This window comes from Bos grunniens, chromosome 4 (assembly GCF_055505025.1).
Source record: "Bos grunniens cultivar Pamir isolate PY7600 chromosome 4, Bosgru_T2T1.0, whole genome shotgun sequence".
NCBI classification, from domain to species: Eukaryota; Metazoa; Chordata; class Mammalia; order Artiodactyla; family Bovidae; genus Bos; species Bos grunniens.
The window spans coordinates 51,555,140-51,575,823 of record NC_141168.1 but is presented as its reverse complement, the minus strand read 5'-3'; the positions used below and the strand labels follow the sequence as shown (position 1 = coordinate 51,575,823).

Here is a 20,684-nt window from a genome sequence, read left to right as displayed (position 1 = left end):
TGCATTCCCCAGAGATGGCAACATTTATCCCATCCCATGTGATCTTTTTACAGTGTACCTGACATTTCTCCACCCAGAGATGGAGGTCCATAGACTTCTCCAGGTCGTGTATTCCCTTCCCTAGAATCTTCGTTTGACTACCCACCAATGGAGTGATGATATTAACATATAACTTCCAAAGATAGGTCATAAAAAGGATATAATGTCCACCTGGCTCATTCTCTCAGGACACTTGCCCTTGGACCCCACCTTCCACGTTTTCAAGAAGCCAAAGCCACATGGAAAAGCCATGTCTGGGTATTCTGACCCTCAGATCCACCTAGGCCTTCAGCCAATAGTCATCAACAACCGCCAGACACAAGAGAGAAGAACCTACAGATGCTTCCAGCTCTCAGGCTTTCAGAATTCCAGCTGCCACTGACACTGAGGAACAGGCATTCCTGTTATGCTTGTCTTGATTCCCTCAAAAGGACCCATAAAGATAAAAAAGTGAGGCAAGAATCGAGGAAGTTAGATTACTTTCTTCTTGCTGAATTTGGTGCCATTTATACTCCAGTTTTCAATACCCAATAACCTTAATATAGTTTTAGAATTTATAACCACCTGAACTATATAGAAGTTATATAGTTTATAACTTATAGTTAGAACTTATAACCACCTGAAGAATCCCACTAACTTAAAAAATTTGAATGTAACAGATCTACCATCTCATACGAAGACAGCTCAAGTTGTATCTTAGAAAACCTAAATTTCTGCACATGATGGTTTTATAGGTTTTTGAATTTCACTGGATTTCCTAATGAATTTCTGCCTTTACTAGTTAACTACTGAAGACACATTTTTTCCTTCTGGAATATTTTGCCTGCTACCCATGAATATTAGGCTACCCATGTTAGCCTAATATTAGGCCACCTATGTTAGGTAGACTTTGTTAAGTGAGTGTCTTTTGGTTACGAAGTGATAAGGTGCATGCTTTGATTTGAGATCCAACTGACAGCCATGACTTTATACTCAGTCAATAGCTTGTATCTACTTTTTGAAAGAAAAGTAGTGTTATTTGTTAAGTAACTCAGCTTGTAAAGAATCTGTCTGCAATGCAGGAGACCCTGGCTTGATTGCTGGGTTGGGAAGATCCCCTGGAGAAGGGATAGGGTACCCACTCCAGTATTCTTGGGCTTCCCTGGTGGCTTAGATGGTAAAGAACCGCCTGAAGTGCAGGAGACCTCGGTTCGACCCCTGGGTTGGGAAGATCCCCTGGAGGAGGGCATGGCAACCCTCTCCAGTATTCTTGCCTGGAGAATTCCCATGGACAGAGGAGCCTGACGGGCTACAGCCCATGGGGTCGCAAAGAGCTGACACGACTGAGTGACTAAGCACAGCAGCACAGCATTTGGAGCCTTGGTGGATCATCTTTGATCATTTTTGCATCAGATATACAAGAAATATACCTTCCTTTGAGGGAAAAGAAATGTTATTTTTCACTTTTAACCCTTTTTTATTGTTTGAATTTTTAATTATAAGCATGTACTTTTGTAACAATAATAAAAGCAAAAGAAAACCAAAAGAGGTAATTTTTAAAAAGGACCCTGCTTCTGCAAGATGATCATTTACTTTGACCTGCCTCCAATTTCTTAATTTCCCTGTCTTTATATCTGTGTGCAGGTATAAGAAAAAGAAAAGTTCCCAATCTTGGCAGTTGCTGTGGAAAAATTTGGAATTTGTCTTCCAAAATTCCCACCCACAAGGCACTATTCGGAGAAAGCCTGTTAGTCTGCAAAGACTACCATACTTGATCTTGGGAGTTTGAGCTCACTGAGGACAAAAACACTTCAACAGACAGTTGTTTAAAGATAAATATAAGTCAAATTCTGAATTAAAGGTTTTGTGATAAATAGTTCTGGACACAATATAGGAGGATCTCATCTGTACATTGTGGGCTAATATTTTATTCGATCTTTCAAAAAGAGGGATGGAACTAGTCCTGAGAGCTTCACGTCGGAGAAGTACAAGGGCCTGCGATGTGGCGGTTGGGTGAGGGGAGGAGAAGACATGAGGAAAGGGACCCAGGGGGTGGCCTCCCTCAAGGCCATGGACAGTGGACTCTTGGAGTGGTTCTATCTGAGGTCCAAGCTCCAATGTCTCTTCCATGATTTACAATCTTAGATTTTTTGTACATCAAGAAGTCTGGCTGAAAGATATTAATCTAAGGAGTATTGTTTGATGGCCATGTAGTACACCAAGTGTTCTAGATTATGTAGATTTTCTCTTTTTCAAGCCAACTTCAAAAATATCATCTTGTACCATATTGTTTTGGCAGGATTGTTTCCACTGAGTTTGTTTTGGTATAATATCCTCTGCTTACTTTGACAGACACTCAATAAACAGCCATTTGACAGTCATTATTGCATTTGCCCTTAGGATATTGTTAAGTGCAATGTTTGACAGGATTCGGTGTCTTCTACATAAGGATGCATGTGTAAATTTCAGACAAAATCCCAGAAAAGTCTTTTATTCTCCTGAGAAATTGATACTTCCCTCATGGATAACATGTATCACATTATAGATTATGTTTTCCCTCTTGTTTTGACTGCCAGGTATCCCAGCAGCAGATTTGCCACTCCATTTTAATAATTCTTGGATCAAATGGCAGTGTATCTATGTTACCACTTTAACCTTGGTCTTGTTTTTCTATTTGAGATGTTTTTGTGAGTCTGGTTGTAAAGTCTACTCTTTTTTTTGTTGTTTTTATACTGCTTATCCTCATAAGCTTCCTCAGACCTTTGGTAAAGTCGCCCAAGTATGTGTAAATAAACACAATAAAGGAACAACTTAAGGTAACCAGTTTTACTTGGAGCTGCATGGGACTTAGATGATCTAATCCAATTCCCTTGTTTTACATGAGTAAAAAGAAGACTCAGCATGGTTAAGCAGAGTGAAAAGCCAGCCTAATGTTCCTGAGACTGAGAAGTTTTGAGGGGCTCAGGACTTTCAGGGCTAAAATCAGGATTAGTTGGCTGTCCTGCTGGGTTAGGCGGTTTTGCTAAAGGCACACAGCAGTGAATGGCAGAAATGGCACCATGGCCCAAACCTCTGGTCAAATAACTCAGCTCTTTCCCCTTATTCAATGTCATCCTAGACTGTGGTTTTATGAAAGCAAGAGTTGAAAATAGGCCTCTATAACAATTTGGTGTCCGTTTCTTAGTTTCTTCGTTAATTTTTTTTTTATTTCTCTTTTGGGTTTTAACCCTTTTAATTTTTCATAGGAAGTTATACTTGACTTCTCTCTTGTGTACAGCTGTACCCATAGCTAGAAAGTTCTAAGCATTCCCTGAAGATGAAGGCCTCATCCTCATACCTTCTTTGGCAGATAAGGCTGAAGATAAGCTTCTTGCAGGTGAAAAAGGAAATTTCCCATTGTTCCACTTCTCCAACCCCCTCATCTCTGTTTTCCAGGGCAGACGCCGAAAGTTCAAGAACGGACTTTCACAATGGAGCTATATAAACTCATTTGATCTCCTCTGTCATTTTCCCAATAGAATATTATCCATTTTGAGGAAAGGAAACTAAAAATATCTCCTTCCCCACTCTTTTTACTTCCTTACCAGATCTAAGGAACTGAAAATTACCTCTAGTGGTTCTCTGAGCAAAACAGCAGCTTTCACAACTTGCCATGGAAGCAGATTCTGGAAAAGCTTTTTATAGGCTCAACTTATATGTGAAACTATTCTTTTATTTGTCCAATATCCAATCATTTAAACTAGTGTTAAGGAAAGCTTAGCACTTTTAAAAATGGAAATCTAAATAGTTTTCTTGCCAGTTTGGGGAAAAGATGAAAAGTGGAGGATTTCTGGGGGAGCCAAGATTGCTCTAACTCCCCCTTGGTACCGGCTTCCTCTGGGTGCAAAACAGAGTGGTCCTGTGTCAGAGCTGATGGTGGCGGCCACACAGGGAACTCTCGGTGATGGCACTTCCAGCCTCCGGTAGGGGGGCTTGCAGTGTCCGACTCCTAACGTAGCTGGCTGCTTTGGCTATTTCCCAAATGGAGATTTACTAGAACCTACAGACAATATTGAGTAATCCTCAAAAGACTCTCATTTTTAATCTTTAATTTCGACTTTATTTTGTGAGAACTGATGCAGCAAGAGAAAATAACTGAGCGGGCAGCCCCACTGCTCAGTAACCAAAGTACTCACCCTGCCAGCAATTTCTTCCCTTCCCCTGCCCTTCATCCCTCCCTCTCTCTTCTCCTCTGCTCCTTCTTCTCTCCTTCCCTCCCTCTCTCCCTTCCTTCCTCTTTTGAGAAGGGTATTGTAAATATGGGGACAAGCTATATTTAGATTTTATTAGTTCTCAATCCTTGATTATGTTATTGCTTCCCCCTTTTGGAATGTATCTCCTGATGGCTGGAAATGATCACTCCTAATAGTATCTTTCAATTTCAAAAACAAGTGAAATGAATCTTAGTGGTATGCTTGCTTTGCTTGTTGTAGAGAATCTCTAGGAGAGCAGTCATGATAAGAATCTTGGTGTGGATTTATGACTGCCTCACTACTTCAGCTCAGCTTGCCACACAAATTTATTCAATATCTGCACTGTACCAAGTACAAGGAACTTACAATATGGGGAAGAGAAACAAAAATGGCAGCAAGTTGGAGTTAAGTTCTAAACATAAGTGTAAGCAACATGTTTTTTACATTATGGTGGTGGTAGTGGAGGGGGGTGTTTGTGAGTGTGTGTGTGCGTGCACTGCAATTAGAGAAAGCTCCCCTATGAGAAACAGCATTTAAACTGTTAGTCATTTTCCCATCCGTCTTGGGCTAGCATTGTCTCTTGGTGAGAATACATAGCTATTGATGTGTATGGCCTAAGGGGCTCCAAAAGCTCTGTTACCCAAAAATGTCTTCTCCTAGAGGTCTGTCTGAATGCCTGAAATCTCATTGTTGGCCTTAGTCCTTTAACTCAGGATGCTGCAACTCCAGAGAATGTAAGTTAAAAATGTCACCATATTCCCTCTGGGAGAAGCAATACATTTCCTGTTGGGCACACATGATATCAGGGTTTCCTAGGTGGCTCAGTGGTAAAGAATGTGCCTGTCAATGCAAGAGATGCAGGAGATGTAGGTTTGATCCCTGGGTCAGGAAGATCATCTGGAGGAGGAAATGGCAACCCACTCCAGTATTCTTGCCTGAAAAACCCCATAGACAGAGGAGCCTGGTGGGCTACAGTCCATGAGGTCACAGAATCTGACACAACTGGGCTACTGAGCATGTACACATACACATATCACTTAGTTTATCAGGTCAGCTAGTTATTACCTTGGAAAGTGAAACAGAGGGTAGGTGCATTTTACCGAGTTCCCGCAAGAAAACATTTGGATCTTGCAACAGTGCCATAGACATGGTAAGGGCAAGGAGGGAGGTCCATAATGTAGAAGAGGGAGACTAGAAAACACACTTCACTCATGAAATAAGAATGTCCCTGTCTCTGCTTTACTTCCCTCACTGAATGGATTATAAGTGGGTAGGGGTAAGGGTATGACACTGTTAGGACCCTTTATGGATGTTACTTTGCAAACAGAGTAGAAGCTTCAGGTCATCAACGGACCCAAGACTGGCAAAGAATGCAGGGCCCACACTCTTCACCAACTATCATAACCAAAGTCTCTGTTGATTGGCTACCTAGCATCCATACCTTCATGTGTACCCAATTTTTAAAATCTATTGGCCATTTTTTGCCCATGAAGCTCTTGTGTTTCAGGAGAACCTCCTCCTTTGTCCACCTTGAGAGATGAGTCCTGACAAATTTATATCCCATTCATCTGACCAGCTACCAACTTGTGGGTGGGCATGCAACCTGAACTGATCCAATGGGGCGAACTTCCAGAGCTTTGCTTAACAATCTCTCACTTACTATATGAGAATGAAGAGGCAAGCAGCCCAGATTATGACTGGAAGTCATTTGAGCAGTAGATAAAGGATCCTTTGACTCTGGCCGAAGCTGTAGCTGGCAGTGCAGAGAAATGGAAAGAAACTGGATTCTTGAGGACAAGACAGAGCCTTTGGATAAGGGACCTAAAGCTTGCTCCTCCAGTTGTCTTGTTAGGACCATGGCCTAACAAATAACCCAGCAAGTATGGTCTGAGGAGTTGTATAGGCATTACCTGGGAACTTGCTAGAAATGCAGCATCTTGGGCCCCACCCTAGACTTACTGAGTCAGAATCTGCATATTAATAAGATCCCCCAGGTAATTAATGTGTACTTTAAAGTTTAAGAAGTACTGCTCAATATGGTTTAATCCCACTGACTTGGGTTTTCTTCTACTCTCAACAGAAGAATCCTATCACAGGCTCCCTCACCTGGTGACTCTAGGCTTCTGTGATTCTGTGGTCTTGATTAGTCCCTCTCTGTTTCAGCACAATCAGCCTCCCCTCCCCAACACCCTACCCCACACCACTCCTTTCTTCTTACCATTGTCCATTTAGACAACCATCTGGAGATGTCTCGTTTTCCCTGCTGACCTCTTAATCTATTTCTTAAACATCCAACAGATATGTAAGCTGGACCAATTCCAAATGGTTTTTAGAGCAGTGAGAGGGAGTTTTGTACTGACTAGCAAAAGACAACTTTACTATTTGTTTATTGCAAGGGTCAGAGGGTTAGCTCTTAGCACACCAACCCAACTCTTTGCAAGTGGTTTCTTGCTCAGGCCACCGGAGGTGTAGAGTTTCTGAAGTACTTGGGAGATGAAGATTCATTGGTTAGTTCCGTTACTGTGTCTGAGCTTCAGAGGAAAAAACTTTTTAGCCAGAAGGGTATAAAAGGATTCCACTCTACTCATTTATCTGAGGAGGGTGGTGGATGGGAATCCCATCAGAAAGCTTACTGATCAGGGCAGCACCTGGCAGATGGTCCATGCTTAGTAAATGTCATATCACTGGTGCCTTCTTTAATACAGACATGGCAGTGATGTCCATTTCAAGAGGGAATGGCCTGACCATTTGACCACAAGCTAGTGCTATTTCTGAGATACAAGCAGTAAACACTGTGCAACCAACCCATTGGGTGTCTAATTGAAGCACTAAGTTATGATTTTTTGCATTGGATTTCAAACAGCATTTAAGACTTTTCTAAAGAGGCCCTTGGCCTGGAACTCAAAGGCTTGCTTCTCTAGCTGGCTCTGCAACAGACCATGTGGCCAGGGGTATTCACTCTACCTTCCAGGCTTGCAGTCTCTCCCCACTGTCAAAGAGAGGACAAGACAGCATGGCTGTTCAAGTCCCTTACAACATTCAAGTCAGGAAACCTGACTCTGCTCTGGTCTGTTCCATAGCATTTTTCTTGGCAGTCCTCCTTTAGGAAACTCCATTAAGGCAAAAAGGGGCACAGAAAAGTGAAGGGACCTACCCTGCAGTAGAAATTAGCGGAAGACACTAGATGAGTTCTGCTCTCCCTGAAGCCTGAGATCAGAGCTTGTTATGCGATTCGATTCTATTTGTCCCAGGTAATTCTCTGGGACTAGAGACAAGTTCATAGACTAGTTCAGCTGATGACCCTAAGTTTATCTTTGTTCATGAGATCTAACTTTTAAGCAAAAATTCTGGATTAGAATTTGGTTTCTTTGGTCTAAAAAGATGTTGAGTTTAAAGATAATATATGAGTCACCTAATGGTCTGAATGAGGACAGTCGCCTCCCTGGGTCTTAAGCTGCTGCCTCAGTTGAATAGTGTTTTTTCAATCCTGTATTTGCGTAAGAGAACCAGTTAACAGACCAGCCAGTGTTGGCTCTGGGGGCCTATTTATCAAGGTCATAATGGAAGGAAGAGCACCTGGTAACATTGCCAAAGCGGACTTCATTTCCCTTTGTAATTACAACTGTAAAACAACTTCCAAAACACAAATTGCTACTGAGAACCAGAAAAGGCAGTTCTCACATCTCCACCTCAGTGAGTGACAGTCTCATTTCTGCTTAATTGAGCAGCAGTCGATTGCTTTCTGTAGCCCAGGTGGTAGCATTGGTCTGTTTGTCACTTGGGTGAGCTAGTTATGATGGTGGGAGCAGCAGTGGCCTCACTTGCCTGCTGGTGCTTGGCTGGTAATTCCACTGTTGGCCTGCACAGACTGCTCGGCAAAGTAGTGCTCCCAGAGCACCACTGCAACTTCTGAAGGAAAGTCGAAAATAATCACTGAGAGTAACTGCATTACCCCGTGTCTGCCCTAGCAGTCGTCAGTCACAAACAGCAAGCATCCCATGATTGGTCCCTCTTAGGCTGGTATGAATAGATTGAATTTTTTCCTTTGCTGAAAACTCTCAGCATTGAACTTAATCAATATTTGCATATGACATGGCTAGATTAGACAATTGTTGGCCTTCACACAGACTATAAAATGCTGTCAATTACCCTTCCACATTTTCATTCCCATAAAAAAAAAAGGCTATTACTACAGAAATAAGTGACTGTAGGCTAAGGGACAGCAGCTGTTTAATTTTTGTCTTAATTTTAAAATTCTGGTCAGACTGCCATTTAAAAAATCAGACTCCAAGTTAACCATATGTAGAGAACTGTTTAAGTTAAAACAGACACAGATAAGTTTCTCAAATAAAAAACAATGGCTGTTACTAAATGCTTGTTATTAAGCCCCTTGAATCCTAGCTACACAGGTCCCGGCTGTGTTTCTGGGCAAGCTCCTTGGCCTCTCCATATCTCAGTTTTGTCATTTATAAAGTGGCAACAGTTGCTTCTACTTCACCAGGTGGCTTGAGAATGAGATCAGATATACACCTATGGGATGGGACATGCATAGTACAGTGCCTGGTATTACATAGTAAGCACTCTATTATTTGCTCACTGTTATTATTATTGCATATTTTCCACTCATTAAAAACTCTTAATTGTGATAATTAAGAAACAAGTATGTGATGCACCGAAGGATAAATCTATTTTTCAGTCGTCCTAATTTGGTTTAACACATGATGGAATGTAGGCTGCATTCCAAGAGCTTGGCTGGAGGAACAGGGAAGAAGCGGAAGAGTGGGGAAATTAACATAGAGACTGGCCACCTTCATCAGTGGAGGCCTTTGCAAGAGCAGGTACATATCATCCTCTAAGCCTGGAAGGAAAGAGAAAAGGACCAGAGAAAGGGGAAACTGTGGGAGTAAGTGCAAGACTGTTGAATAAGTTTGGGTAGGGTAGTCTTGGTCTGGCTGGGGGTGATTCTCAACTCTGGGTACACATCGAAGTAATCCAGGCTGCTCTTGAACTCGTTACATCAAAATTTCTGGGGGTGGGACCCAGGCTTGGTATTTCTCAGGTTCCTGGGTGATTCCAATATATAGCCAGGGTTGAGAACTTCTGCACTGAAGAGTAGGTGTGAGGAAGAGGTGGAAGGTTGAATGCATCCTGAGTAGAGTGAATTTCTGACTGTTACTGCAGGGGGGAATTTTCCAGGAAGTCAAAAAAAGAGATGAATGAATAAGTGCTGAGCTGTAGTGGTGGACCAGAGATTAAATAGCATGAGTTTGAAGAAGAATTCGTTGTAATTGTTTCTTGACAGCCCCAGTTGAGATTCCTTTGCATGTGGAAAGTAGAAATGGTCAGCAAATGAGAAAAAAGGAATTTCTTGGAAAGACACGGGAGTATCTCAGCAGAAGCCAAGAGAAGTGAGGGGACCAGAGCAATGCTAGGAGCCTCAGCATCAAAACATCAGGGACCCTCTCTCTAAAGTTCTGCCATCAAATGCTCAAATCAAGACCTCTGTTTCAATTTCAACTTCCTGGGAGACAGAACGGTTGTGTCCAGGATAGGTCAGTGGTCTGTTCATAGACCAGTCAGCTATAGCTATGGAACAAGGGCTCACAAAGGCTGTAAGTCCACCACCCTCTGTGTACTGGTGACATTTCCCATGAATGGAGATCATAGTGAGCCTGACAGACACACCAAGAGGGTTTATAATCCCATCTTCTCTAATGACACTTGACATTTTAGCAGTGGGGGAGGAAAAGACCAGGGGTTTCCAGAGCTGTACATTATGAAAGTGGGCATGGTAGGCTGACTGCTGTTGGCCAGGAGAAAACGGAAGCCATGCAGCTGGAGACGAACTGTGAAAATAAGGATCAGTAATTGTAATGGGCAAAGACTAAGCAAATACATGCTTAATGATTATGAGCCAGCTACTGTTCTTTTACCAAATTCACTTAATGCTCATAGGAACCTTATGAAATAGTATTAATACCATTGTTACCTTCATTTTTCAGATGAGGGTAACAGAGTAATTAGGTAACTTACCCAAGTTCACACAAACCCAGAAAGTTAGGCTCCGAAGTCTATGTTCCTGTATGTTCCAAATTCCTACATTCATCTAAAAAGATAGGAAGCCCTGGTGATGCTTAGTGAGGGTAGGGTACAGGAAAAGTAGATGGCAATATAATGATGTGGTGGGGAACTGAATCTGAATTTAAAGTCTTGGAGGAAGAAAAGTTCCAAGAGATGAAGAAATCATGTTGCTCAGTGGCTGGTGAGTGTTAGGAAAGTGGACAAGAATAATTGTATTTTAAAGTGACTCTCTCAAATGACACTTATGATAACCAATCCGTACTTATCGTCATCTGGATGGTGCTCCTGACACATCAAAGGTGAACTCTATTTTGTTGTTGAACTCTTGTTCTTGATAGGACTGTAGATTCCTCAAGGACAGGGATCACCCAGTTGGTGCTCTAGAAATGTTCTTTCAGTCTATTTAAATTGAGAGTTTATTTCCCTACATCGCTGTTCATTGAAATGGAGTACTTAGCCTGATGTAAGACAAATTTACTAACCAAGAAATTCTCCTTCTCTGTACTTCATGTTCTATTAGTGCTGTCTAGCTCTTCCTGCAATGATTCGCTGTCATTGAGACTGTGATTTAATTATGCAAAGTATGACAGATCATTTGAAAGTTGTTATTTGCTGAGGAAGCACATTCATGATGTGGGGGGTGGGGAAAGCCTTTACATTTTGCTAAGTTTCATATCCTCTATGAACACTTTTTAGTGGGAAAGAATTTTAATTCTAAATGATTACCCTGCAGATTTATGAAATATCTCAACTAGACGTGACAATGAAAATGTGCTTAACTGTCTCCAGCAGTGGAAAAGAAAATGATATAATCTGAGAACCTGACTCTATTACCAGTGCAATGTATAGAAATGCCTTACCTGCCAGCCCCCGAACATCAGCACCCAGACTGAATCCACCATCATGTCTCTTCCACACCCCAGAAAAATGGTAAGATAATTCTGACTGCCCTCAGTTCACTTGTGCTGGGAGGCTGGCACAGTGGAATTCGGACACAGCCGGGGATAAGAAGACCAGGGTGAAGTCTACACATGGTAAGGGAATCAGGCTATGACTTATTTGTTGACAGAGCCATCTAAACAGTTGCCATGACTCAGTCAGATGCACAGAATGCTTTGTTCCTCAAAGTGCTGGGGAACCAACATTAGCATCTCCTAGGAGCCTGCTAGAAACTCAATCTCAGGCCCTGCTCCAGACCTACTCAAGCAAAATCTGTGTTTTAACAAGATCCCCAGGGATTCATATGCTTGTTATAGTCTAAGAAGCACTGGCTTGATACACTGGTCAATCAAGTCCTCTTTAAGGGCAGATTCTGTGCCATTTGTCCATGTATCTCCCATGCCCAGTACACTTAGTGAGAACTCAGTTATTTGTTGTATTGAATTGAGTGGTTTATATGTAAAGGCATATATTTATGAAAGTACTGGGGTGTCTGAAGAATGTAGAGAGGCTGTAGTATAAAGAAAAAGCAGGGAAATCTCCTTTGTTCAGTTGGAGCATCAGTGTGCTCCTAACAGGATGGATGACTTCCTGATGCCAGTCCCTGTATCTCCAAACCCAAGGGCTCTTTCTGGAACTAAGCCAAGCTCTCTGCCAGGAACTAACACCCCCTCCCCCAGCAGCCTTCAACCAATAACTGACTGGAGCTGTTGTCTAAATAATCGGGTTCACCAGCCATCTAGGGGGTCTAGTTCTGAATCCTATACTATTCCACAGATTCAGCCCCAGCCACTCATTGTAATATTTCCCTCTCCCTGCCAGTGTTTCCTACCCCTCCCAAATAAATTATTGCATTCAAATCCTTGTCTCTGGGTCTGCTTCTAGGGAAACTCAAACTAGGACACAAAACATCGTATATTATATAAATCAAGCTGGACTTAGAGTCTAGGAAAGGACTAGGGTAAGTTTCAACTCCATCCTGAGCCAGGAAAAGGAAGAGGAATTTGAATCAAACTGGGCATATGCCTTTAACTCACCTCATGATCCTGGAGTTGGAATCAGTTTTGAGTCTGCTGTTTTAATTTGATCAGATCTCTTAAGAGAGTTGTCTTGTCAAAATATCCTCATTAAACAAACTCCCCAGGAGGTCAGGAATCTCTATATTTGAGGGTGAAAGTGCTTTTGAATCTGTTGTGGTGTTGGTGAAGACTCTTGAGAGTCCCTTGGACTGCAAAGAGATCTAACCAGTCCATCCTAAAGGAGATCAGTCCTGAATGTTCATTGGGAAGGGCTGATGTTGAAGCTGAAACTCCAATACTTTGGCCTAGAGATGTGAAGAGCTAACTCATTTGAAAAGACTCTGATGCTGGGAAAGATTGAAGGCAGGAGGAGAAGGGGACAACAGAGGATGAGATGGTTGGATGGCATCACGGACTCAATGGACATGAGTTTGGGTAAACTCCAGGAGTTGGTGATGGACAGGGAGGCCTGGCGTGCTGCAGTCCATGGGGTCGCAAAGAGTCAGACATGACTGAGTGGCTGAACTGAACTGAACTGAAGGTGGAGAGACCCCCAAGTGACAGTGAAAGTCACTTAGTCATGTCTGACTCTTTGCGACCCCAAGGAATTCTCTAGGCCACAATACTGGAGTGGGTAGCCTTTTCCTTCTCCAGGACATATATTTGTGGGTGAAGGTGGAGAGACCCCCAAAGACAAACAAAATGACTTCAACGTTACAAGGGCAAATGTATATAGTACAAACTGTATGTCCAAAACCTGGAAAACAGAGAAGTAATCAAAGAGGGAAGTGGTTCAATCACTCTGTCCTTTCGAGTATGGACCCTGGCTAATGTCTAACCTGTAAGAGGATTTCAGAGAGTGTTTGCCTGGCTTTTGACTAATTAAGTGCAAGAAAAAATCTAAATTCAATAATAGAGTGTTGTAAATGCTCTATTTACATTTACAAAGGAAGGAAGAAAATCTTTAAAACCTATGTATGTGATTTTTGTTGAATTTTCCATTTCTACCCATTGTTTTCTGTGTCTCACTAACCCAAGCATACTCACTGTTAGGTACTTTTTAGAGCAGTTCCTCATTCTCTGAAGTGTGTTGCCATATTTTTTATGTTTTTCCTCACAACACTGGTAGGTTAGGTAAATATCATTTTTCCTGTTTGAGGAAGTTTTAAAGCAAGACAAGCAACAGGGAGATGTCATCTGCTCAGGTCAAAGAAGAAGCTACCTTGAAACCTCTACTGACCCACCAGCCTCGGGGCAAGGCAACTCTAGACCCCATCTATGTAAACAAGTTCAAACAAGGCCAGTTACTCCCTTTAGGCATTAAAAAACACTAAGTTGGAAAATAAAGAAAGTTTTTTTAAAAAAACTATCACTACACTAATGACAGGGATATTTCTCATACATGTATGTACCATAAAGTGTGATGCCAAATTAATGTTCTCCTGTAAATTCCCTATCTTCATCTCTATTCAGTTTTTCTCCAAATCAAACACAACCTCCTTTAGGAAGTTCTCCAAAACTCCATCAGCCTTCAAGAACTGACCTATCCTCTTTGAATTTGGCAGCACTTTGTCATCATATCACAAGTGTTTTGCCAATTTCGTGCTATTTGCCTGGTCCCTTGCATGATCTCTGGCACATAACAGAAGTTCAATAGTTCAACATGAACTATTGAATAAATGAATGAAGATTTTGTAACAAACATGGTGTGTGTTTGTGTGTGTGTTTGGTAAAGGGGAGGGGAAGGGTCCAACCCCAACCCCACTCTTAACTAACCAGCAAAGACAGGCAAAGTCTCAGGATCACTTGAGGTATTCTTTAAATAAAGACTAGACTGCCACAATGGGTTTCCCAGGTGGTACGAGTGGTAAAACAAAAACAAAAACCTGCCTGCCAATGCAGGAAACTTAAGAGGCGTGGGTTCTATCCCTGGTTCAGGAAGATGCCCTGGAGTAGGAAATGGCAACCCGTTCCAGTATTCTTGCCTAGAAAATCCCATGGACAGAGGAGTCTGGTGGGCTACAGTCCATTGGGTCACAAAAAGTTGGACAAGGCTGTATATTGCCACCCTGTTTATTTAACTTTTATGCAGAATGTTTGCATGCATGATAAGTTGCTTCAGTCATGTCTGATTCTTTGCGACCCCATGGAGTATAGTCAACCAGGCTCCTCTGTCCATGGGATTCTCTAGGCAAGAATTCTGGAGTGGGGTTGCCATGTCCTCCCCTCCAGGGGATCTTTCCGACCTAGTGATCAAATCCCAGACTCTTACATCCCCTGCATTGGCAGGCAGGTTCTTTACCACTAGCACCACCTAGGAAGCCCTATATACAGAGTACACCATGTGAAATGCCAGGCTGGATGAATCACAAGCTGTAATCAAGATTGCCAGGAGAAATATCAACAACTTCAGATGTGATTTGAGGTCTAATGGCAGAAAATGAAGAGGAGGGTGAAAGAAGAGAGTAAAAAAGTTGGTTTAAAACTCAACATTCAAAAAACAAAGATCATGGCATCCAGTCCCATCACTTCATGGAAAATAGGGGGAAAAGTGGAAGCAGTGACACATTTTCTTTTCTTGGGCTCCAAAATCACTGCAGATGGTGACTGCATCCATGAAATTAAAACATTCTTGTTCCTTGGAAGGAAAGCTGTGGCAAACCTAGATAATGTTACAAAGTAGAGACATCACTTGGCTGACAAAGGTCCATATAGTCAAAGCTATGGTTTTTCCAGTAGTCATGTATGGATGTGAGAGTTGGACCATAAAGAAGGGTGAGTACCAAAGAACTGATGCTTTCAAATTATGATGCTGGAGAAGACTCTTGAGGTCCCTTGGATTGCAAAGAGATCAAACCAGTCAATCCTAAAGCAAATCAACTCTGAATATTCATTGGAAGGACTGATGCTGAAGCTAAATCTCCAATACTTTGGCCACCTGATGTGAAGAGCTGATTCATTGGAAAAGACCCTGATGCTGGAAAAGATTGGGGGCAAAAGAAGAAGAGGGCAGTGGAGGATGAGATGGTTAGATAGCATCACCAATTCAATGGACAGGAATTTGAACAAATTCCAGGAGATGGTGAAGGACAGGCAAGCCTGGTGTGCTGCAGTCCATGGTGTCGCAAAGAGTCAGGCATGGCTTAGCTACTGAACAGTAGCAGACTGCCAGTCACAGATGGCCTTTCTAAGGGCCATAAAACCATGTCACTTCTTGCACATACCTTACAAAATTAGTTCTTTTTTGCAATTCTGTTTGTTTCTCATTGTCATTATTCCTGAAAATATGACAATGGGGGGTTCACAAATGAGCCGGTCCACTCTATTGACCCCTCAACAGAAAGCTCTAGTACAGCAGGAACTATAGGGGATAGAAGCAGGCAGAAGGCTACCACAGAAGCCAACCATTGTGGGCATGCTAGCACATACATACATATTTGCAGAGCACATTCATATTAAAAAATGAGAACCCATTTATTTCCTGAAGAGTTTCCATTTAACCACTAATAATTTGTCCATTTACAAGTGTTTGTTGAACACTTATCATACCAGGCACTAAACCAGAGACTGGATGTATAGAATACATTTACTCCCACATCACCAATGTTTCAAGGATCCTTCAAAATTTCTGGTCCACTGATCACAGCCTATCTTTTCAGCAGTGTTATATATTCTTCATTGTTATTATAAAGTAATTATTACTGTTATAGGTGGTAATGAAAAAATATAGACAGATGCTCTGTTCACATTTGAGCTAATCCCCCTGAATTACTGTTGGACATTCTCAGTTGCTTAGTGGAGGAAAGGCAGCAGTAAAAGTCGTGTCCCCATTTTGGTCCTCAGTTTCCTTATCTGCAGCACCATAGTACCCTAAGCGACCAGCAAAGCCACTCCTCTTGGCAGTAGCGTGCTAAACTCAGCCCCACGCACGTTTTTAGCTGGTCCATCCTCCCCTTCTCCAGCCCCTGCACTGCCCTCAGGAGCTTCCCTCTAGTCTGCATGGCACACTCACATTGAGGAAAATAAAGAAATCACTGTGCTTGGTGCTTCTCCCCACTGAACGCCTCATTATAACCCAACAGGAAAGAAGTTTAAACTGAACAAATGCTCACTTTCCTTTTTCTCCCCCACCCATCAGTCTCTGTCTGCTTGATGGAGGAAATATGGCTGTTAATAGCCTACGGTGGAACAAACATTTGCATAACTGTTACCTCAGAGCCCATAACTCTGAGCTAATTGGCTGATGGTGATTAAAATGATTAAGTGATTGTAATTTATATGATTAACCAATTAGACCCTTCTCCAGTGATTGGCTCAGGGTAGGGCTCGAGATGTGCGCTTGTCTCTCAGCATGAAGGCCGAATTGAACAGTGTTAAATGTTCTTTCAGATGCTGAGTTGTTCCTCTAACCAGTCGGGAAGATGTTTTACACCCAGTAGTTTTATGTTATCACATTAAATGGGTGGTACCAAAAAATTCAGCAAGTGCCTGCGTGCTCGGTTATGTCTGACTCTTTGTGACCCCATGGATTGTAGCCTTCCAAGTTCCTCTGTCCATGGGATTCCCCAGGCAGGAATACTAAAGTGGGTTGCCATTTCCTCTTTCAGGATCTTCCTGACCCAGGGATTGACCCATGCCTTTTACATCTCCTGCACTGGCAGGCAGGTGCCTTACCACTAGCACCACCTGGAAAGCCCCCAAAAATTCAATGCCTGGCAGAAAAGAAATGGAGGCAGGGCAATGGCACTTTAAGTTGGGGACACAAGGTGGATGTGCAGTTGCCCAGAACCATGATTGTTATTTGCAAGTAGCCCATATTCCCCTAAAATGATAGACAAGGTTAAGACCCAGAACTTGGGATCCGTGTCAGTTGGCTTTAGTCCTGGCTCAGCCGCTCACTGGCTATGCTGTGTGATCAAAGTACTTAACCTTTCTAAGTCCATGGATTCCTCTCCTATAAATAATATTCCTACTGGCCCGGTAAGGTTGGGCTTCCCTGGTAGCTCAGCTGGTAAAGTATCTGCCTGCAATGTGAGAGACCTGGGTTCAATCTCTGGATTGGGAAGATCCCCTGGAGGAGGGCATGGCAACCCACTCCAGTATTCATTCTTGCCTGGGGAATCTCCATGGACAGAGGAACCTGGCAGGCTGCAGTCCTTGGAACTGCAAAGAATTGGACACGACTGAGCGAATAAGCACAGCACAGCACCTCATAAGGTTAGTATGAAGATCAAATTATGTTTTGCATATTACACTCCCAATAAATTCTAGCTGCCACTGTTACTGCTATTTTTGTCATGATTTTATTATGACTTCATTGGAATGTAAGCTCCAAAGACATCTTCACTTTTCTCTTCCTGGTGTTCAGCATGGTGCCTGGCACATAACAGGTACTAAAAATGTCTGTCAACGATCGAAATTAAAACAGAGCTCTAAATTCATGCCAGGCACTTTTCTAAGTGTTTCACCTCCACTAATAAGAGTGACCCTTGTAACCACTTGGAGAGGTAGGTACTATTATTATAGTATCTTCTGCATTTCAGAGGTGATAAAGCTCAGGGAGGGAAGTATGATAACTTGCTCAAGCTCTTGCTGCTAGTGAGAGGTGGATTTGAGAGTGAGGCCTACATTGGGCACATCTGTAATAAGTAGGAGGATATTTAGACATTTCCCCTATTCAGTATGAAATATCATTGCCAAATGGGACTAAGAAAATAACATGGTTCTTTCTATTTGCTGGAAAAAAAATGGTTAATTTACCTGATAACACATTTCAGGGACTTGGCAAATTTGGCAAATGTGATAACCAAGAAAGAACTTGAGTTCTCAGAACAAGGTAGGCATAAAGCAGAAATCCAATGTATTCTTTGTTAATCTTTTAGGTAAACTGTTTACTGTGATTCACTATGGCCACCTCAACCCGATTTCCCCATCTGCCATCTTTCTACCTTCTTTCTTCTTTATTCTCTCTGTTCCCCCTTGCTGCATGCATGCTAAGTTGCTTGAGTCGTGTCTGACTCTTTGCAACCCCACGGACTGTAGCCCGCCAGGCTCCTCTGTCTATGGGATTCTCCAGGCAAGAATACTGGAGTGGGTAGCCATTTCCTTCTCCAGGGGATCTTCCTGTTCCAGGGATTGAACTCACTCTCCTATGTCTCCTGCACTGGCAGGAGGGTTCTTTTACCACTAGCACCACTGGGGTTTTCCCAGGCTTTTAGACTCAACTGGTGACAGACCTCTGAATTTTGGATTTCAGGCCACAGTTTTTAGAAAGTGGAACGAGAGGCAAATAACTGGGATCCCTATTCTGGCAGCAGTGACCACTATTCCAAAGGCAGCTACCTTAGGTGTCTTTCTCCCAGGACTCTTCCGGTTATTAAATGTCAGCATAACAAAGACAGCAAGGGTTTCACTTCCACTTAAAGAATAGCATTCAGTGGTGCCATAGCTTCTACCAGGGATGAGGATTATTGTACCATGGCTCCTGCTGTTACTGCGATAAATGTGGGTATGAGGTGAGCTGGAATTTCCCTACTGAACCCAATACGTTATTGGTTCCTCAGCCACCTGACTCAGTCTATGTTCTTTTTCTGACTTTTCATCTCTTCTTTTTTTTTCTTTTTTTTTTTAATTTCAGCCGTTAAAAAGAATACATTTGAATCAGTTCTAATGAGGTGGATGAAACTGGAGCCGATTATACAGAGTGAAGTAAGCCAGAAAGAAAAACACCAATACAGTATACTAACACATATATATGGAATTTAGAAAGATGGTTACGATAATCCTCTTTTTATTTCCTTTCCTCCTAGCTCAGGACTTTATCTTTTCTCCCCTCTATCTCTTCCTCCCTCCTTCCTCACCCCTAATTTCTTAAATTATGAATGTTTGATATTTTCATGGGATAAACTATGGTTCATCTTGATGTACTTGGCCATTCAGTAGAAATTGGTTCATATGAGTTTTCTTTAATAGCTCCCATGATAGGGAAGTTGGAATTTTTATTGTTAACTTGATACTGAAATTAACTCCACTTTCTTAATGTTACATTGGTGGAACTTTGCTAAGTTCTTATTTAAAAAAACACATTAATACATTTTTATATTAGAGATTTTACAGAGTATAGAAAAGGTAAAGAAGAAAATAAAAATCACTTCAGCACGTCTCCTAATGTTTTTCTTTCCATTAAATCCTTCTCTGTTACAAAAAATAGAAAGATATTTTTAAATCTGAAAGACTATGTTCCATGTGTACGTGTGTGCCTAAAAGGAGGGATGGGTTTTGGATAAAGCCCTTTGTGGTTCACTCGGCTTAAAAAAATATATCAAGATATTTGACAAGTTCAAATTATGCCTGGGTCCCCATAGCACTAGCCTCTGGATCCCTGATCTTTCCCTGGGTTTAGGGAAACCAGTCTTTGGTTATTGCACTGGAAAGAGAGAAAGCCAAGCTGTGGACTTGGCAGGTCATGGCTATTCAATTCGTCTCTAAATCTTTACAAATCCAAGAATTTCCCTGAAGTCATCATTCACTCTGAATTTGTCTGTTGCATTTTGTAAAGGAGAGGAAAGAACCTCACTTTGGTTAAACATCAGCTCCTATGAAACCAAGCGTTGAAAGGGGGCAGAGTCCGTAATTGATTTTCTGACAGGTTATAAAATATTAAAAGATAGGAAAGTTTTAAAACTAATTTTTAGGTATCCGTCTGAAGCCATGTCCAGTTGGCCTGCAGGATCAATGAAACAACATTACATAGAAATGCTGAACTCATACTCTCCTGGCTAATCTATATTTCAAAGATGAGATTGAGCTCTTAAATGACCTGCTCATAGAGTGAGCTGATCCCACTTTAAACCTCCCATTTGGAACCTGGGTTGCAAAGATTAACTATTTCAAGGAAATGAAAGCCAACACATCCCTGAAGTCTTGGCAGATGGGAAGGTGGGAGAGAATAGGACAAACCAGGTAAACAGGTCCAGTAAAACCCACAGGGTCTTTTATCAATTTAACATCACTCCTTGGAATGATCTTTTTTTATTTTACATATTCCAGTTTAGGGGAGTGTGCATGGGAGTCAACCTTTATATTTCCTGGTATTTCCTCCCAGGTAGCATCATGGAAATTTGTCTACCTTTATTTGCAAATGAGGTATATCCTAGGAAGGATGGAGGTGTTTTTCAGTTCCTTTTGCTCCATCACCAACAGCAAATTTTGGGGTTTCGGGAACAAGATATGAAGCCCTGGCACTATGACCATATGACATGTATTTAGTTATTTTCTTTTCCAGATCCCTATTTAGAATGTAGGGCTTCCCTGATAGTTCAGTTGGTAAAGAATCCTCCTGCAATGCAGGAGACCTAGGTTCAACCCCTGGGTTGGGAAGATCCCCTGGAGAAGG

The 20,684-nt window shown here is 42.0% G+C and overlaps 1 long non-coding RNA gene across 1 annotated transcript in view; it reads left to right on the top strand.

The window, feature by feature from the left end:
- Positions 1-20,684, top strand: part of LOC147374134 (uncharacterized) — a 109,296-nt gene that overhangs the window by 20,376 nt on the left and 68,236 nt on the right. Inside the window, exon 2 of the long non-coding RNA XR_015162474.1 lies at positions 1-20,684. This exon is cut by the window's left edge and continues 18,230 nt beyond it; it is cut by the window's right edge and continues 68,236 nt beyond it. This is a non-coding gene — a long non-coding RNA (uncharacterized LOC147374134).